This window comes from Peromyscus maniculatus, chromosome 6 (genome assembly GCF_049852395.1).
Source record: "Peromyscus maniculatus bairdii isolate BWxNUB_F1_BW_parent chromosome 6, HU_Pman_BW_mat_3.1, whole genome shotgun sequence".
NCBI classification, from domain to species: Eukaryota; Metazoa; Chordata; class Mammalia; order Rodentia; family Cricetidae; genus Peromyscus; species Peromyscus maniculatus.
The window spans coordinates 93914787-93928278 of NC_134857.1; the positions used below are offsets into that span (position 1 = coordinate 93914787).

A 13492-nucleotide genomic window follows, 5' to 3' on the forward strand; every position below is an offset into this window, starting at 1 on the left:
ATTTTCCTGTGTAGCACAAAATCATGTGTCTAAAAAGAAGCCTTGGACTTTAGCTAACTTAGCAGGGCCAGTGTACACTAGGAATCAGCCCATGGGAGAAGAGCCCAGTTGGATGTCCTCACCATGGGTCCTCAGATATTCACAATATGGCACCCCTGCTTTGCTTTCTGTAGAATAGTCAGAGTTCTCAACCCAGAGTTCTCAACAGTAATAGTCCTCTTTGAAATCACACCTCATATACAGGTGTACTCATACGGGCCAGTAAACATATGAATAAATATCCTATTTTATAAAGGAATACTTGAAACAAATGTGTCTATATATTTAGATAACCCCTTTGTAAGACAAATAAGCAACTGAAATTTCTAAATCTTGTGTGATTTTGCCTTGCAATCACTCAAATTATAGAGACTTTTAGAGTGCAAAATTGCAATGTGATTAAAAAAAATTTCTGAGACATTGTACTTTTAAAACAACTTTGGCCGGGCGGTGGTGGCGCACGCCTTTAATCCCAGCACTCGGGAGGCAGAGCCAGGCGGATCTCTGTGAGTTCGAGGCCAGCCTGGGCTACCAAGTGAGCTCCAGGAAAGGCGCAAAGCTACGCAGAGAAACCCTGTCTCGAAAAACAAACAAACAAACAAACAAACAAAAAAAAAAACAAAAAAAAAAAAAAAACTTTGACTTAAAGAACAAAATATTTATTATAAACATTTGTTAAGTTTTAATGATTTCCTACAGATAAAATTTTCTTAATATTGTTTAAAATAATCATGCTATTAATTAGTGTGTCTTTGACTGATATTGGTAGGCTCCCAACTAAAGTTTTCTTCGGGCCTATATCTCTTTCCTTAATTACAGGTTTGTAAACTTTGATTGTCTATTCATCCATTTGTAGTGCCTCTAAGCTAGTTCAAAGATTGTATTCTCTGAACTGAATTTACTCTCTTCCTGAATCTATTCGTTTGCAGTTTTCTCAGTCTCCGGTTGTGGTGATGTAGTTAGTTATGATATTCAAACACAAAACAAACTCTCAGAACCTGCTTTGAGTTTGGATCCCTTTTTCTTACAGTCCACATGCAGCCCATTACCTACTACTGTTTGTCCTCACAAGATGTTCAGAATTTGACCCATTAATTCATCTTTTAGCCCCAAGTTGCACCATTTCACACCTGCAGGCTCTTTAAGACTCTATGGCTAGGCTTCAGTGCCCCCAAGAATTTTATCAACACAAAAGTTTCAGTAGTTTGAAAAAATTAGTTGAATGAGAAATCTGTATTTCACCTTAGTTTTCTGTGAAATTTATACTTTCAGGGGGGAAAATAGTCATAACAATTTTTGGATTCTATCATTTGTCTCCAGTCAATCTTCCAATCTTTTTCCAAATCATTTGCAATAAAATTCAGTATCCATGGAGGTCTCATAAGACTTACACGTCATTCTTACGTCTTTGACCTCAGGTCTTACAGCTTTCCTATTCTCATAGCAGGAGGCTTTGTTTCCTCTCATTTCCCCATCATTCTGAGCTGTTTCTTGCATTAGGTTCTTTGTATTCATTCCCTTTGCTTCTAATCCAATTAAGCAAAAACAACCAGGACAGGGCGTTTTCCCTGACTTCTCCGAATTTTCTCAAATATCATCTACTCATTGGGGAGTCTTTCTTATTTGAAGTCACAACCCATGCTACAGTGAACTTTCATGAAACCTTTTCTTATTTACTCATTTTCCTACCAAGAGTCTGAAACCTGTCACACATAACAAATTAAGCACTAATAGTTAAAGACAGAGAAGTTATTTTCTTTTACCCAAAATGTAGAGGTGATAATCTTGACCTATAAATGTTGTCATAAATTATTTGGGTTTTTGAGTTAATAGAATCCAGATGTCACATAGCCAACAATTCCTATTGCTGATAATCCTTCAGGTTTGTAAATGTTCACACAGTTATTATAAACAGCCAAATCTCAAAGAAAAGTTCAGCTTTTCTGATTTGATGGATACAATGGCTATCTATGAATGTGTTTGGAGAGATTGTACTGAATTAAAATTGCCATATTAGTTTCTATTTTTTTTCTGTAGAGTTTGAGCTGTGATGTCAGCTAACTCCAGACATTTCTAGCCAAAGAACTTGAAAGCAGATCAAGTGCTGTCAAGGATATGAACACACTTGCTTCTGTTCACAGTCTTCATCAGGATTAAAACCAAGATTTTGTGTTTCATGCACTTTTCTTCACTCTTGGAGCCCATAATGAGAATGATAAATAACCACTAATGGAGTATATATACATTTCATTTTGATGAAATTCACTTTGTTTTTCTTTCTTCATTTTGTTTTTTAATACTAGTTTTACTTCAGAATATATCTTGGTATAGTTTTTCTTGGCATTTTATTAATCAGATTTGTTATGAAATAAATTAAAAACATACTTTCAAAAAATGGTAAGATATCATATTTATATTTGATCATTTGGTTTCTATCTTCTAAATGCATATTACAATCTACCATTGTTTGTAAGCTGCCCATTTTAGCATACACAAAACACATCAACAGATAAGCAATAGGCATTGCTGATCTTCAAGTTGATGTTGAGAGTTAGATCAACAGAAAGTAGAGTAATAGAGTATTGTGAACATTCATATGGATGCTGGGAACCAAACCTAGTTCTCTTCAAGAGCAGCAGGTGCTCTTAACCTCTGAGCATCTCTCCAGCCCTCTCCTCCTCTTTTTGAGAAAAGATCTCACTCTCTAACCCAGGGTGACTGGAATTCATTACATAATTTAGACTCTCCTCAAACAAGAGGTGGTCTTTCTGTCTCAGCTTCTTCAGTGCTGGGATTACAGGCATGAGCAGCTAGTTAGTGTTACAATATTCAAGTTATGCTTACATCAATTTATATTCCAAAAAAAAAAACCTAGCTAATATTATCAGTAATTTACCTTCATGTTTTGCTGTGGTGTGATTAAGATGAATATGAAAGTTGATGAATAGGTTCCCAGAGGAGTCAGGGGCACCATGAGAACACAGCCAAGAGAATCTAATGACTAGTACATACCAGGACTTGTATGGATTAGGGAGGAGGCTGTAGTGGTCCGACCTAGATCCCTGCATATATATTATAACTGAGTATTTTGGTGTTCTTATGGGATTCCTAACAGTGGGAACAGCATCTGTCTATGACTGTATTGCCTGCTTGTGGGACCCTTTTCTCCCTACAGGGTTGTTTCTTCCAGCCTTGGTGTGACCATATATTCCTGGTCTTATTGTAGCTTGCTATGCCCTGTTTAGTTGATTTTGCTGGGAGGCCTACTCTTTTCTGAGTGGAGAGATGAAGTTTTGGGGAGAGACTGGAGAAAGAATGAGGGGGAAACGTGTTTTGTATGTTATATATGAGAGAAGAATTAGAAAAAAAATTAAAAGTATAGGTCCTGTACTCATCGATGTGTTAGCTAATGAATTGCAAAAAATCCAAACCTAAAACCAAAAAAAAAAAAAAATCCAAACCAAACCAAAAACAAACAAACAAACAAACAAAACAAAAACAAAAACAAACAAAACAAAACAAAACAAACCCTGAGTGTTGTATATTCTGGAACATCAAGGCATACTTTTGTTTTGCTTTGTTTTTATAATTTAAATTTAATTTTCTTTTGAGAATTTTATACATGAGCACTATATTTGTATATTTCCACCCCTCCCTCCCTCATCTCACCTCCAACTCCTCCTATATCTCTCACAGTGCCCTTCACACTCTTGAGCTCTTTTGTTTAAATATATATATTTAAAGAAGTATATAAATATTATATTAAAATATAAAACTATCACACACACATGTGTTAGGAATGGATAGCCTATCTGGGGTTAATCTCTAGAAATAAGACTTTCTCCCTCTGTCAGCAGCCATTCATTGCCTGTAGCCCTTCATCTAAGGGCAAGGACTTGTATAATTTCTCCCTACAGGTTGGCATGTGAACTGGTTTTGTTCTGCAGGCTGTATTTAGGGACTGTATTTTTGAGATTTCGAATGAGAAGCCCCCCTGTCTATACAGAAACACTACCTCTCAGCAGATAGGCTGCTCCTGCAGCTCTAACAATCTTTCTGTCCCCTCTTATGTGATATTCTCTGAGCCTTAGGTGTGAGAGTTTTGTTGTAAACTCACAGGCTGGAATCCTTGTGCCCAGCTGTTTTCTGCATTTTGATCAGTTGTAGAATTTTTTTTAATGTTACTATTTTTTTTCAAGAAATTTCAATCAAGTATTTCATATACTTTTCCTTTCTCTAGTTCTTCCTACATCTTACCCACCTCCTAACTCATGTAACTTCATATTCTCTCTCTGTCTCTTTCTCTGTCTCTGTCTCTCTCTCTCTCTCTCTCTCTCTCTCTCTCTCTCTCTCTCTCTCTCTCTCTCTCTCTCTCTCTCCTCCCTCCCTCTCTCTCAAGAAATCTAGGAAAGCAACAATAAAACCAAAGAAACAAACAAACCAAAATCAAAAACAAATAAATTTTAAAAAGGAAAAAATAGTAAGACCAAAAAATACCAAAACAAATAGTGCACACACACATAAAAAGGGAGTCTGTTTTGTGTTGGCCAACTACTCTTGAATGTGGTTGATAGACTCAGTGACACTCCATTGGGGAAAACTGATTTTCCCTAGTCCTGCAGGTATCACTTGCAAATAGCTTCTCAGTTAGGGGTAAGATTTTGTGTCCATTTCCCCTTCTTGGTACTGGGATTTTGTTTGGTTTGCACCATGTGTATGCTGTTGCAATTTCTGTGAGTTTATATACGTGTTAGTCCTGTTGTGTCTGGAAGACACTGTTTCCTTGAAGTCATTCATCACCTCTGACTCTTACAATCTTTCCACCTCCTCTTCTGCATAGATACTAGAACCTTGAGGGGAGGGGTTTGTAAAGTCGTTCATTTAGAACTGAGTACTCCAAACTCTCTTGCTCTCTGCACATTGTCCAGTTGTGAGTCCCTGTGTTTTCCCCTAGACTCAGGACCAATTCAGTCTTAGGTTCTTGTCCACTTTAACAACATTGGTTATGGGTTGCATCTCATGGAGGGGGCCTTACATCCTATCAAAAAAGTGGTTAGTTATTCCCATAACATTTGTGCTACCACGATACCAGTATATCCTCAATGCAATTTGCTGATATAAATTGCAGAGTTTATAACTGGGCGATATTAATCATTACTGGCCTTCTCTGGTAACATTTCTTTCTTTCTTTCTTTCTTTCTTCCTTCCTTCCTTCCTTCCTTCCTTCCTTCCTTCCTTCCTTCCTTCCTTCCTTCCTTCCTTCCTTCCTTCCTTCCTTCCTTCCTTCCTTCCTTCCTTCCTTCCTTCCTTCCTTTTTCTTTCTTTGAGACTTTGAGACAAGGTTTCTCTGTGTAGCTTTGGTGCCTGTCCTGGATTTCGCTCTGTAGACCAGGCTGGCCTCAGACTCACAGAGATCTACCTGGCTCTGCCTCCCACATGCTGGGATTAAAGGCGTGCGCCGCCGCCGCCGCCGCCGCCGCCGCCGCCGCCGCCGCCGCCGCCACCACCACCACCACCACCACCACCCGGCTATCTGGTAATATTCTTGCAAAGTACCTTCCAGCACCATGGACTTTACTCAATAGCAGTGAAGTTTCTGGTCAGGCACCAGAATGACTTTTCCACGTTCTATGACATAAGTAAGTGTTTTCTTCAGCAGTAGGGCTATGCCATCAGGTTACAGAGAATAACCAGTAGCCTGGGCAATATCCTGTGATGTTTGGGAGTGGTTTACGGGACAATTCTGGCTAATTGTTCAGCAAGACATAATCCATTCCTGGCACTGGTGGTTTTACTTGATGCCATAAGATATCTAGCTGTGGCTTTATATCCTCCATTTTACAGCGACCTCCTTTACATTCTTTTCATATGTGCATATATAATTTAGAAAGCTTCTACAGGAGTATGTGTCCACATGGTTTTCAAAAGGCCTCTACTGTTAGTTGTCCCTCCTATTCTTTCCATCACCCTGTCTTCCCATCCCCCTCCCAATTTTATCCTACTAGTCTAGTTTCCCCTTTTTCTCTTTGTAACACTCTACTCTATTTCCCCTTTCTTGGAAGATCTCCTCCTCTGCCCTGATCCCTTTTCGTTACCTAATCTCTGTGGTAGTTTGTACTTAAACGCATATATGTAAAAATTAAAAGCTAGTATTTACATGTAAAATATAACATGCAATATCTGTCTTTTTGAGTCTGGGTTACCTCACTCAGGAGGACTGTTCCAAGTTTTGAAACTGAAGATTTTTATATGGGCTCCATTTGGGGCAAAAAGAAGCCTCTTTGATGAGGTGTAAGAGCTACACTTATCTGTGTGTCTATGAACTGACCCGGCATGAGTAGTTAGTCACATTTAAAGTACCAGGTATGGATTCTCACTTATGGAGCAGGCATTAAGTCTAATTACTCAGCTATTGGTTACACCCAAGATAAAATAAGTGCCACTGTTGCACTAATGGGGTTTTTGCTGGATTGCCCATTGTTGTGGGCATAGGCTTTACAGCTGGGTGGTGCTGCTGCTTATTTTTTCCCATGACAGCTTGCATACCACCTTTGACTGCTATGAGAGCTTGTCCTCAAGGAGGAGGACTTCAGGTTAATTTCAGGTTAATTCCTCCAAGTCCTGGATCTGGTGTGTGGTGTCTTCTACAGTAGAGTTCTACCTTCAAGTTCTGGGAGGCAACCAAAGGCATACTTTTTATGGAGGATATATGGTCAATAGTTAGAGACATAAAGCCATTTATTATTCTTCTCTACTGCAAAAAGTATTTCCCAATGAAGTCAGGAAATGCAGATAACAGGAATCAGCTTAATTATGGCTTAGGGAAACAAGGTTTGTAGTTAATGGAATTGTTAGATATGTTCAGGAAGTCTGGGATTTTCAAAAAGCAATCATTATAGAAGTGATTTTTGATGACTATTTATATGTTTCAGTCTCCTTTCTCTGGTATTAAAATATAATGCTAATTCATTATCATGAGGTTAAGTTGGATAAAGTAACTTGGAGAGGCTTTAACTAGTTCACACAAAGTAATTTAACTGCTGGGATTGGAGAAATCACTTAGTGAAGAGAGTACTTGCTATACAGCACTAAGAACCTGAGCTTAGACCCTCAGCATGCATGTAAATCTGGGTGCGGGGGTGAATTTTAACTTCTTCGTTTGGTAAGGGCGTGTAGAGACAGGTGGATCCTAGGAGTTCAACAGCCATCCATCCCTGCTCTGAATCAGTGAGCTCTGGATTCAGGGAGATAACTTGTCTGCAAACATAATGAGATTTTTAGAGAAAGCCATGCTGTGTGAACCTATGTCTCACACACACATATGCACACACAGCCACAGCACAGGTATGCACATTAACATACACATGTTATGCTTCTTAGCTTGATAATAGTTAGCTTAATTATATAAATTATAATTATATAAGCTAAGATATAATTATATAAGCTAAATAGTTAGATAATTTCTTTGCTTAAATAATAGTTTCTTAGCTTGAGTTAGAACTTGAACAGTTCCAGCTATAGAAATTGAGGTATTAATTACTTATACAATTGGCAGATAACTGTTGCTAAAGACTCATGAGTTTTGAAAACTGTTAGAATATTGGTAGTCAGTAAATTATAATATATGACCACTTTCTTCATGGTTCAATACTATATCTCACAGTCATTAGGAAATATTTTTAAATTATTTTTTATTTATTAAATTTTACTTATTTGGGGTATGGGGTCAAGGAGGGAGAGGAAAGAGGAAAGATTAGGTGGTGTGTATCAGGAAGATGATTCTGTGACTTAATCTGTGTCTGAATGCATATAATGTAGAGTCACAATGAGATAATTAAACAAATACAATGGAGTGTGTTATCTAGGGGAGCATGAGGCACTACAAGAGGGTCCCATAACCTACATGAAGGAGGAAGATTTCCTGCATGATTCTGCATTGTAGATTTCGATGAAAATGTTTACTATATCTCAATATACCAGATTTCATTACTGGGCCTGTGTTAGATTCATCTGAGAAAAGCAAAATTTATTTTTGGTGTGTCTAATATCTAGAAGAAATATATTTTAGGCTGACCTGGTGGTGTAGGCCTGTAATCCCAGGTATTCAGAAGGCAAAAGCAGAAGGACTGTAAATTGAGGGCCATTCTGGGAAATAAAGTGAATTCAAAGCCAGCCTACTCAAATTAGTAAGATTTTGTTCAGCAAACAAAAAGAAAAGAGGAATAGGGTTATAGGTCAACTGAGTGCTTGGAATTCACGTGAGGCCCAAATCCCAATCCAATCCCAAGCCACAGAGAGGGAGGGAGGAGAGAGAGAGAGAGAGAAAGAGAGAGAGAGAGAGAGAGAGAGAGAGAGAGAGAGAGAGAGAGAGAGAGAGAGAGAGAGAGAAAGAGAGAGAGGAAAACAAAGCAAAAAAAATCCAGATACTTTGATTTTTATGAGCTGTATAGACTTTGTTGAAGCCACAGAGAACTGGCTTTAATGTGTAAAAAAAGCTGTGGGTAACAGCTAAATGAATGAGTGTAATTGTTTCCAAGACTTCAAAGGTGGATACTCTATTTTAATTGTATACAGTTCTCAAGTTTAACAAAGTCTTCTATCATTTAAATTGTAAAATCATATTTATATCAGGTACCATATAAAAGTCCATGTAGGAAGGCAGTATTGCTGCATTAGAACACTATTCCAAGCCAATTCTCCAAGTCGTGGTAACAAATCCACTTGGCAAAAAGGTCTTGGAGGTCAAGATTTTGATTATTGCCATTTTACTGGGTTTGAAACTGTAGCACAGACAGAGTGATATATTTCCATGTATTCATATCACACAGACAGTAAATGGCAGAGGTAGAACTCAGAAGCAGTTAGAATTTCCAACTTTATATCACACAGACTTAAGCAGCATATGGAGAAGCTTATGGAAGAAATAGAACAGACAATCAAAATATTGAAAGATGTTAGCTAGGTGACCCATACAGATGCTGCAGGTAACAGAAAGACAGGATCAAAAACTTAGGACCAAATTGTTGAATTGACAGGGATGTCCAAGAGGCTAATGGAACACAGAAAGTCCATTAAGGGAAGGAGAAGTCTTGTTTCTTGATAAGAAGGTATGTGGCACTTAGAGAAAGTTGTTTCCATAAAGTTTCACTTTTATTTTGTTCATTTGCACAGCATTTTATATAGCCTGTGTGTGTGTGTGTGTGTGTGTGTGTGTGTGTGTGTGTGTGTGTCTTTATGTGTTGTATACAGACTCAAGTATATGTGAGTATGTGAGTGTGGTGCACATCTCTGTGTATCCATCTCTTATCTTCTAATTAGGGAATATAAATCAAAGGATAGCCAAGTAAGTGCTAATAAGGTACAAGGCTAGGATAAGCACACCAGACTAAGATTCAGGAGAGAGATAAATGCTGTTCAGTTACCTTCTTGGTTTTCTCCTACTTCCTACTCAGGCAAGGTGGTGTTAATTGTTTCGGATAGTAGGTAAGGATATAAAAAGCCCCCAAATAGACAAAAGTATTTGGTGATGTTTTCTATAAAGTGTGGTGGTATTGTGTTCCCCAAAATAATGTGTACCCTAATAAACTTATCTGTGGTCAGAGAACGGAACAGCCACAATATTAAACACAGAGGATAGGCAGTGGTAGCACACACCTTTAATCCTAGTATTCCAGAGGCAGAAATCCCTCTGGATCTCTGTGAGTTCAAGGCCACATTGGAAATAGCCAGGCATGGTGACTCATGCCTTTAATCCCAGAAAGTGAACCTTTAATCCCAGGGAGTGATGATAGAAAGCAGAAAGGTATATAACGCGTGAAGACCAGAAACTAGAAGCTTTTAGCTGGTTAAGCTTTAGGCTTTTGAGCAGCAGTTCAGTTGAGAGCCACTGGGATGAGGACACAGAAGCTTCCAGTCTGAGGAAACAGGATGAGCTGAGGCGCTGTCGAGATGAGAAAGCTGTGGCTTGTTCTGCTTCTCTGATCTTCCAGCATTCACCCCAATAACTGGCCTCAGGTTTGATTTTATTAACAAGACTCTTTAAGATTAATGCAACAATAAAGTCTCAACTAGTATTTCTACAGCACTGACTATGGTGGTATTTCTGGGTCAGTGAATCATCAGAATAGACAGGCACTGGGGTGTGGTGGGGGTAGGAACTAGGAGGAAAATTGGGTATAACCAGATCATCAAGATTTTCTCTGCAAGGAATGTGGAATGTGAATGCCATCTGGAAGTCAATGGGGTTCACTGAAGGAATTTAAGCAGTAGAGTTGCTTGAACCATGGAATTTAGGAGGCTCAGTCAAGCAGTGGAATGCAGATTGATGGGGAAAGAGCATGGACACCCTTTAAATGGCTTCTGGAGTAATGATTAGGCTCTTGTATCCTGTGTCCCTGTTTGATAAACCAACAGTATACACTAGAAGACAGGGCAAAATTGCTGAATATAATACTGTACTGAATTAGATATGCCAGAAAATGCTTAATGATGGTGGTATGAAATAGAAATAAAATACTAGGACTAAGAGTAGCTTTGAATATTAGAAATTGTGTTTTTTTTTTTTTCAGATACACTGAAGTATCCATAAAAAGTGATTGCTTTTAGTCTTTAAACAGTTGGAATTAAGAAAGGTAGAAGAACATTGTTTTTTGCACATACCTGCACATATATGTGTAAAGCAACAGAACCTTTGTTATGAGAGTTTAGTAAATACTGTGGCTGTCAGATGACAAGATCAAGAACCAAGGTAGCATTTCAAAATGATTTAAATTATCATTCAGTTCAGTAGAAAGAAAGAGAAGAAGGCAACAGATATTTTTAGCTGAATTTTATCTTTATAAACAAAGATTGGGATTCCTTTTTAGAAAAATAAATTAAATTGAAACTTTCTGTTTTTTAGATATGAATTAGGGCCTGAATGGTGATATTGCATCCTGTCCCTGCAGAGAAAATTTTCAGAAATTAATGGTAGTGGGTCTACAGTGAATCTGGCAAAGGGAGGGTGCTCTTACCACACTCATTTCAAATTGGAAAGGGATAAGTGTTTATGTGCTTGTAGATATCCTGTGTTAGAAGTCACTGTGAAGAAAGGGAAGCGGGGCTCCATCCTGTGCATTGTTTATTGATGCCCAGTTATCATGGGATTACAGCCTTCTAGGCTCTGTTCATGCCTGCTCTGAAGTCTTGCTCAACTTTGAGCAGGAAGATAAAATAAAGTAAGCAGATAATATGCTGTGATTTCAGGCACCTTCTCTTTCAGAGTAATTTATATCCTGAAAGGTAAATTGAGTTTAACTGAAAGTAAATATCAACATCAGGATTCAATTAGCTGGTTTACGATAATTTCAGACTATTTTAAGAACGTTTTAAGTTTTCTTTTGTAGTTTTCGTCTGTGGGTTATTACAGCAAGATTGGGGGTGGAAAAAGGAGGCTTGAGATTTACACAGACCCTGAGAATACCTCTACTTAGTCTTTGAAGCTCAGTTCTCTCCCTCTGCATAGCAGGAAAGGACATGAAATTTGTGAAGGTTTGAGCCTTTAAAGAACTAGCCTGGTCACAAGGCACGTATTAGGGTCTTTGGACATGGCTCTTAGTATAAATATTATTTTCTTAGTTTCATCACATGAGAAAATAAGACAGCAAGAATTGCTGAAAAACAGCTCTTAGGCAGGGTAGTGGTGGCGCACACCTCTAATCCCAGCATTCGGGAGGCAGAGCCAGGCGGATCTCTGTGGGTTCGAGGCCAGCCTGGTCTACAGAGCGAGATCCAGGACAGGTACCAAAACTACACAGAGAAACCCTGTCATGAAAAACCAAAAAAAAAAAAAAAAAAAAAAAAAAAAAAAAAAGAAGGAAAGAAAGAAAAGAAACAAAACAAAACAAAAAAACACTCAGGTTTTGAAACAAATATTCAAAGATTGACCTAAAAGGCTACTATATTTGCTCCCTTCAGCCTCTCTTTTTTCCACAAAGATATTTTTTCTTCCAATAATTACAAACACTCTTTGGTATATTGAATAGTAAGTGGATTTTCATTTGTCAGCTACATGCTATAGTTGCACACAAATTTGTTATTAGAGGAAACTATTTTTATGGCACCGTACAAGGCAGGGTCTGTAAAGCTCCACCTGTGTGTGTCTGCAGATGTAGAAGTCAGGCCTCCATGAGTTAATAAACTAAGGGAATGATCATAAACACACACATTTCACAACTCTCATTCAGTTACTCATTCATACATTCTGTGACAAGTTGAGTGCTATAGTAAGTAAATGTTTACTGAAGTGATAATTCTTGAAGAGCCAGATGCCGGTTAGGCTGTCCTTGGAGATGTGATGAGGCTAGCTCCCTGATTCTAGAATCAATCCCAATTTCTCTCTGACCAAGTAAGTCCTTGCATAAACAACATTCTAAGAGGTACAGTGTGGCAGTAGTGCCTGGTAACAGCTCACTATTGCAGTGTTTTATACTAGCTAGAACTTTCAGTCATAAATGAACAACATAGCAGTTTTTGTACACTCCTAAAAGTAGACATGACTTCTTAACTACTTACTGAAACATTTTACGACTGACTCCATTAGATTCTAATTATTTTAGGGGCTATATCTCAGGCATGCTGAATGACAAATTGGCCAGCACATGGACTAATTGGAACATTTTCGTTTGTTTTTGAATACAGACAAAAGCCAATACATCATAAGAATGTTGACATTATGGGCTTTAATATTCATTTGCAAACAAGCACTACTCCACTTCATTCATGTATTAACAAAGTGGATTAAATGCATTGTTTTGAACCAGGGATTTTGAAAGTCCTAAGCAATTAAATTTGTGTTTATCTTTGTCTTTGTGGTTTATTCCGTGTAGTGAACCTTCAGTGTTTTGAAGTTCTTCCATGCGGTGATAGGGTCAGCATATTCAACACCCCACAGAGCTGGTCAGATAATTTCCTCTATCAGGAGTTCACTAATTTTAGTGACAGAGTAGAATTCTATCATATGTATATATCACATGTTGTTCATTTATTTACATCTTATAGGGGACTCACTTTGTATCACTATTGCTGTAATGAATAATGCCACAGTGAACATACTTTGAATTCTTTTGACATGTAGCTATTGGGTTCTTGGGGTTATATGCTACTTCTTTGTTTTGAGATAATTCATTAGTTTTCTAAAATTTCTAGAATAAGGAATTTCATAAAAGTACAGAGTAAAGATGCATGTTAGGGAGCATTTGATACAGATAAGGTTCAGGAAGAGGCGAAGGTATCATTGACCTCAGTCTTATAGCCACCAATGATTCATGTAGCTCCAGAGGATAGTTCAATCCAATGGTCATACAGTTGGCCCTGGTTACACTAAACAGGTCACAAAACCTGAGAAAGGGACTAATAAGGATGAAGAAGGATTGACAGAATTAGGGATAAGAGAAGATAGGGGGAGAGAGTAATC

General features: G+C 38.0%; 1 protein-coding gene across 1 annotated transcript in view; it reads left to right on the forward strand.

Annotated features, from left to right (window-relative positions):
* The window catches only part of Col11a1 (collagen type XI alpha 1 chain), a 201646-nt gene that overhangs the window by 11354 nt on the left and 176800 nt on the right, over positions 1-13492 (forward strand). The window lies entirely within an intron of this gene.